The sequence below is a fragment of the Hordeum vulgare genome, chromosome 1H (assembly GCF_904849725.1).
Source record: "Hordeum vulgare subsp. vulgare chromosome 1H, MorexV3_pseudomolecules_assembly, whole genome shotgun sequence".
NCBI classification, from domain to species: domain Eukaryota; kingdom Viridiplantae; phylum Streptophyta; class Magnoliopsida; order Poales; family Poaceae; genus Hordeum; species Hordeum vulgare.
Genome location: NC_058518.1, coordinates 490,640,063 through 490,647,994, shown reverse-complemented (window position 1 = coordinate 490,647,994; position 7,932 = coordinate 490,640,063).

Genomic DNA, 7,932 nt, shown 5'->3' with positions numbered 1-7,932 from the left:
CAAACGTCGCAATGTAACTGGGTGACTATAAAGATGCTCTACAGGTATCTCCGAAGGTGTTAGTTGAGTTAGTATGGATCAAGACTGGGATTTGTCACTCCGTGTGAACGGAGAGGTATCTCGGGGCCCACTCGGTAATACAACATCACACACAAGCCTTGCAAGCAATGTAACTTAGTGTAAGTTGCGGGATCTTGTATTACGGAACGAGTAAAGAGACTTGCCGGTAAACGAGATTGAAATAGGTATACGGATACTGACGATCGAATCTCGGGCAAGTAACATACCGAAGGACAAAGGGAATGACATACGGGATTATATGAATCCTTGGCACTGAGGTTCAAACGATAAGATCTTCGTAGAATATATAGGATCCAATATGGGCATCCAGGTCCCGCTATTGGATATTGACCGAGGAGTCTCTCGGGTCATGTCTACATAGTTCTCGAACCCGCAGGGTCTGCACACTTAAGGTTCGACGTTGTTTTATGCGTATTTGAGTCATGTCTCTCGGGTTGGTTATCGAATGTTGTTCGGAGTCCCGGATGAGATCATGGACGTCACGAGGGTTTCCGGAATAGTCCGGAAACAAAGATTGATATATAGGATGACCTCATTTGATTACCGGAAGGTTTTCGGAGTTACCGGGAATGTACCGGGAATGACGAATGGGTTCCGGGAGTTCACCGGGGGGGGCAACCCACCCCGGGGAAGCCCATAGGCCTTGAGGGTGGCACACCAGCCCTTAGTGGGCTGGTGAGACAGCCCAAAAGGGCTCTATGCGCCAAGGAGAGAAAATCAAGAGAAAGGAAAAAAAAGGAGGAGGTGGGAAGGAAGGGGGACTCCCTCCCACCAAACCAAGTCCAACTCGGTTTGGGGGGGGAGTCCTCCCCCCTTGGACTCGGCCGACCCCCTTGGGGCTCCTTGAGCCCCAAGGCAAGGTCCCCTCCCTCCCACCTATATATACGGAGATTTTAGGGCTGATTTGAGACGACTTTTCCACGGCAGCCCGACCACATACCTCCACGGTTTTTCCTCTAGATCACGTTTCTGCGGAGCTCGGGCGGAGCCCTGCTGAGACAAGGTCATCACCAACCTCCGGAGCGCCGTCACGCTGCCGGAGAACTCTTCTACCTCTCCGTCTCCCTTGCTGGATCAAGAAGGCCGAGATCATCGTCGAGCTATACGTGTGCTGAACGCGGAGGTGCCGTCCGTTCGGTACTAGATCGTGGGACTGATCGCGGGATTGTTCGCGGGGCGGATCGAGGGACGTGAGGACGTTCCACTACATCAACCGCGTTCACTAACGCTTCTGCTGTACGATCTACAAGGGTACGTAGATCACTCATCCCCTCTCGTAGATGGACATCACCATGATAGGTCTTCGTGCGCGTAGGAAAATTTTTGTTTCCCATGCAACGTTCCCCAACAGTGGCATCATGAGCTAGGTTCATGCGTAGATGTCTTCTCAAGTAGAACACAAAAGTTTTTGTGGGCGGTGATGTGCGTTTTGCTGCCCTCCTTAGTCTTTTCTTGATTCCGCGGTATTGTTGGATTGAAGCGGCTTGGACCGACATTACTCGTGCGCTTGGCTCACGCGACAGTCGTCCTGAATTTTAATACGTTCCTAGAGAAAGCTAAGTTGAAAGATGATGGAAGCAACTTTGTAGACTGGGCTCGTAATCTTAAGCTAATCTTACAAGCTGGGAAGAAGGATTATGTCCTTAATGCTGTGTTAGGAGATGAACCACCCGCTACGGCTGATTAGGATGTTAAGAACGCTTGGTTAGCACGTAAGGAGGACTACTCAATAGTTCAATGTGCAGTCTTGTATGGCTTAGAACCGGGACTTCAACGTCGCTTTGAGCGTCATGGAGCATTTGAGATGTTCCAGGAGTTGGAGTTTATCTTTCAGAAGAACGCCCGGATCGAGAGGTATGAGACCTCCGATAAATTCTATGCTTGCAAGATGGAGGAAAACTCATCTGTCAGTGAACATGTGCTCAAAATGTCTGGGTACTCAAACCGTCTAGCTGAGCTGGGGATTGAACTCCCGCAAGAAGCTATCATTGACAGAATCCTTCAATCACTGCCGCCAAGCTATAAAGGCTTTGTGTTGAACTACAACATGCAAGGGATGAACAAGTCTCCCGGCGAGTTGTTTGCGATGCTGAAAGTCGCAGAGTCTGAACTCCGTAAAGAGCATCAAGTGTTGATGATGAATAAGACCACTAGTTTCAAGAGAAACAGCAAAGGCAAGAAGGGCAATTCGAAGAAGAGCGGCAAGCCTGTTGCCAATCCGACGAAGAAACCCAAAGCTGGACCTAAGCCGAAAACGGAGTGTTACTATTGCAAGGGTATGGGTCACTGGAAGCGCAATTGCCCCAAGTATCTCGCAGATAAGAAGGCGGGCAAAGAAAAATCAGGTATATTTGATATACATGTTATTGATGTGTACTTAACCCGCTCTCGTAGTAGTGCCTGGGTATTCGATACCGGTTCTGTTGCTCATATTTGCAACTCGAAACAGGAACTGCGGAATAGGCGAAGGCTGGCGAAAGATGAAGTGATGATGCGCATAGGAAATGGTTCCAAGGTTGATGCAATCGCCGTCGGCACAGTGTCACTTCAGTTACCGTCAGGATTAGTGATGAACTTAAATCACTGTTATTTAGTGCCTGCGTTGAGCATGAACATTATATCTGGATCTTGTTTATTGCGAGACGGTTACTCTTTTAAGTCAGAGAATAATGGTTGTTCTATTTCTATGAGTAACATCTTTTATGGTCATGCACCGAATGTGAGAGGATTGTTCATATTGAATCTTGATAACGATACGCATATACATAACATTGAGACCAAAAGAATTAGAGTTAACAATGATAGCGCCATATTTTTGTGGCACTGCCGCTTAGGTCATATTGGTGTAAAGCGCATGAAGAAACTCCATGCTGATGGACTTCTGGAGTCACTTGACTTTGATTCACTTGACACGTGCGAACCATGCCTCATGGGTAAGATGACTAAGACTCCGTTCTCAGGAACAATGGAGCGTGCAAGTGACTTGTTGGAAATCATACATACCGATGTGTGTGGTCCGATGAGCGTGGAGGCACGCGGCGGATATCGTTATTTTCTCACCTTCACTGACGATTTAAGTAGATATGGTTATGTCTACTTGATGAAGCACAAGTCTGAAACATTTGAAAAGTTCAAGCAATTTCAGAGTGAAGTGGAAAATCATCGTAACAAGAAGATCAAGTTCCTACGGTCTGATCGTGGGGGTGAATATCTGAGTTTCGAGTTTGGTGCTCACTTAAGACAATGTGGAATTGTTTCACAGTTGACACCGCCTGGAACACCACAGCGTAATGGTGTGTCCGAACGTCGTAATCGTACTCTATTAGAGATGGTGCGATCTATGATGTCTCTTACTGATTTGCCGTTATCATTTTGGGGCTATGCATTAGAAACAGTTGCATTCACTTTAAATAGGGCACCATCAAAATCCGTTGAGACGACACCATACGAACTGTGGTATGGCAAAAGGCCAAAGTTGTCGTTTCTTAAAGTTTGGGGATGTGATGCTTATGTCAAAAAGCTTTAGCCTGAAAAGCTGGAACCCAAAGCGGAAAAGTGCGTCTTCATAGGTTACCCAAAAGAGACAGTTGGGTACACCTTCTATCTCAAATCCGAGGGCAAAGTGTTTGTTGCTAAAAACGGAGCTTTTCTCGAGAAGGAGTTTCTCTCGAGAGAATTGAGTGGGAGGAAGATAGAACTTGACGAGGTTGACGAACCTCTCATCCCTCTGGATGGTGGCGCAGGGCAAGGGGAAACCTCTGTCATTGCGATGCCGGTTGAGGAGGAAGTTAATGATGATGATCATGAAACTCCACTTCAAGTTTCTGTCGAACCACGCAGGTCGACGAGACCACGTGCTGCTCCAGAGTGGTACGGTAATCCCGTCTTATCAATCATGTTGTTAGACAACAATGAACCTGCGAATTATGAAGAAGCAATGGTGGGCCCAAATTCCAACAAATGGCTGGAAGCCATGAAGTCCGAGATAGGATCCATGTATGAGAACAAAGTGTGGACTTTGAAGGTACTGCCTGAGGGCCGCAAGGCCATTCAGAACAAATGGATCTTTAAGAGGAAGACGGACGCTGACGGTAATGTGACCGTTTATAAAGCTCGACTTGTGGCGAAGGGTTTTTCACAAGTTCAAGGAGTTGACTACGATGAGACTTTCTCAACCGTAGCGATGCTTAAGTCCGTCAGAATCATGTTAGCAATAGCTGCATTTTTCGATTATGAAATCTGGCAGATGGATGTAAAAACGGCGTTCCTTAACGGTTTCCTTAAGGAAGAGTTGTATATGATACAACCCGAAGGTTTTGTCGATCCTAAGAATGCTAACAAGGTGTGCAAGCTCCAGCGATCCATTTATGGACTGGTGCAAGCATCTCGGAGTTGGAACAAACGCTTTGATGAGGTGATCAAAGCATTTGGGTTTATACAAGTGGTTGGAGAATCTTGTATTTACAAGAAAGTGAGTGGGAGCTCTGTGGCGTTTCTAATATTATATGTGGATGACATATTACTGATTGGAAACAACGTAGAGTTTTTAGAGAGCATAAAGGATTACTTGAATAAAAGTTTCTCTATGAAGGACCTAGGAGAAGCTGCTTACATTCTAGGCATTAAGATCTACAGGGATAGATCAAAACGCCTGATAGGACTTTCACAAAGCACATACCTTGATAAAGTTTTGAAGAGGTTCAAAATGGAACAGTCCAAGAAAGGGTTTTTGCTAGTTCTACAAGGTACGAGATTGAGTAAGACTCAGTGCCCAGTAACTGATGAAGATAGAGAGCATATGCGCTCCGTCCCCTATGCTTCAGCCATAGGTTCTATCATGTATGCGATGTTGTGCACTAGACCGGATGTTAGCCTGGCCATAAGTATGGCAGGTAGGTTCCAGAGTAATCCAGGAGTGGATCACTGGACAACGCTCAAGAATATCCTGAAGTACCTGAAAAGGACTAAGGAGATGTTTCTCGTGTATGGAGGTGACGAAGAGCTCGCCGTAAAAGGTTACGTCGATGCAAGCTTTGACACAGATCCGGACGACTCTAAGTCGCAAACCGGATACGTATTTATTCTTAATGGGGGTGCAGTAAGCTGGTGCAGTTCCAAGCAAAGCGTCGTAGCAGATTCTACATGTGAAGCGGAGTACATGGCTGCCTCGGAGGCGGCTAAGGAGGGTGTCTGGATGAAGCAGTTCATGACGGATCTTGGAGTGGTGCCAAGCGCACTGAATCCAATAACCTTGTTCTGTGACAACACTGGTGCCATTGCCTTAGCAAAGGAACCACGGTTTCACAAGAAGACCAAACACATCAAACGACGCTTCAGTCTCATCCGCGACTACGTCGAGGGAGAGGACGTGAATATATGCAAACTGCACACGGATCTGAATGTAGCAGACCCGCTGACTAAACCTCTTCCACGTTCAAAGCATGATCAACACCAGAACTGTATGGGTGTTAGATTTATTACAATGTAATTCACATGGTGATGTGAGGGCTAGATTATTGACTCTAGTGCAAGTGGGAGACTGTTGGAATTATGCCCTAGAGGCAATAATAAATATAGTTATTATTATAATTCCTGTATCAAGATAATCGTTTATTATCCATGCTATAATTGTATTGAATGAAGACTCATTTACATGTGTGGATACATAGACAAAACACCGTCCCTAGCAAGCCTCTAGTTGGCTAGCCAGTTGATCAAAGATAGTCAGTGTCTTCTGATTATGAACAAGGTGTTGTTGCTTGATAACTGGATCACGTCATTAGGAGAATCACGTGATGGACTAGACCCAAACTAATAGACGTAGCAAGTTGATCGTGTCATTTTGTTGCTACTGTTTTCTGCGTGTCAATATTTATTCCTATGACCATGAGATCATATAACTCACTGACACCGGAGGAATGCTTTGTGTGTATCAAATGTCGCAACGTAACTGGGTGACTATAAAGATGCTCTACAGGTATCTCCGAAGGTGTTAGTTGAGTTAGTATGGATCAAGACTGGGATTTGTCACTCCGTGTGAACGGAGAGGTATCTCGGGGCCCACTCGGTAATACAACATCACACACAAGCCTTGCAAGCAATATAACTTAGTGTAAGTTGCGGGATCTTGTATTACGGAACGAGTATTTGAGTAGAATATGTAGGATCCAATATGGGCATCCAGGACCCGCTATTGGATATTGACCGAGGAGTCTCTCGGGTCATGTCTACATAGTTCTCGAACCCGCAGGGTCTGCACACTTAAGGTTCGACGTTGTTTTATGCGTATTTGAGTTATATGGTTGGTTACCGAATGTTGTTCGGAGTCCCGGATGAGATCACGGACGTCACGAGGGTTTCCGGAATAGTCCGGAAACAAAGATTGATACATAGGATGACCTCATTTGATTACCGGAAGGTTTTCGGAGTTACCGGGAATGTACCGGGAATGACGAATGGGTTCCGGGAGTTCACCGGGGGGGGGGGGGCAACCCACCCCGGGGAAGCCCATAGGCCTTGAGGGTGGCACACCAGCCCTTAGTGGGCTGGTGAGACAGCCCAAAAGGGCTCTATGCGCCAAGGAGAGAAAATCAAGAGAAAGGAAAAAAAAAGGAGGAGGTGGGAAGGAAGGGGGACTCCCTCCCACCAAACCAAGTCCAACTCGGTTTGGGGGGGGAGTCCTCCCCCCTTGGACTCGGCCGACCCCCTTGGGGCTCCTTGAGCCCCAAGGCAAGGTCCCCTCCCTCCCACCTATATATACGGAGGTTTTAGGGCTGATTTGAGACGACTTTTCCACGGCAGCCCGACCACATACCTCCACGGTTTTTCCTCTAGATCGCGTTTCTGCGGAGCTCGGGCGGAGCCCTGCTGAGACAAGGTCATCACCAACCTCCGGAGCGCCATCACGCTGCCGGAGAACTCTTCTACCTCTCCGTCTCTCTTGCTGGATCAAGAAGGCCGAGATCATCGTCGAGCTGTACGTGTGCTGAACGCGGAGGTGTCGTCCGTTCGGTACTAGATCGTGGGACTGATCGCGGGATTGTTCGTGGGGCGGATCGAGGGACGTGAGGACGTTCCACTACATCAACCGCGTTCACTAACGCTTCTGCTGTACGATCTACAAGGGTACGTAGATCACTCATCCCCTCTCGTAGATGGACATCACCATGATAGGTCTCCGTGCGCGTAGGAAATTTTTTGTTTCCCATGCAACGTTCCCCAACAATTACTAGTTGGGATGTCTTTGATGTTCGTATGTTGGAAGTTCATATTGTACAATAAGAAAATATTAGGCCATGTGCTATGCTTCCAAGCAAAAGATCTTATTGATATATTTATGACTTCCTTTTGGATATCTAGTTTGTTCCTTCTTGTAACCATTTCGTGTGTACATTCTTCTTTGTGGATATATATCATCATGATTGTCTTCTACTTAGAATCTTTTACACATGAGAGAAGTTACATCTCTAATTGAGATCCTCTTTTCTTTTACGTCCACCGTTGCATTTCCTTTTTCAGTTTTTGGTGGCTTTGTGAAAGGATTTGTCTTGAGTGCGTATCTTATTTTACTACATCTTGATGCACTCTTTGGCCGTGAAGATTATTTTTCCTCATGCCTGTCTTGATGAGGGTTTTGCCATTTCGATTGGTATCCCTCCTCTCTTGACAAGGTTCTTATTTCCTATCTTCACCATGGGTTGTCACAAGCGTTGGTTCTTATTTTGTTTATTAGTAAGCCTGTGAACCCATTTTCTAGTATGAGTGTGTGGGAATGATATGTCTTGCACTTTGTGTCTCATTTCATCAAGACTATGTTGATGAGTAATGTTCATCCTTATCTTAGTCTTCTCA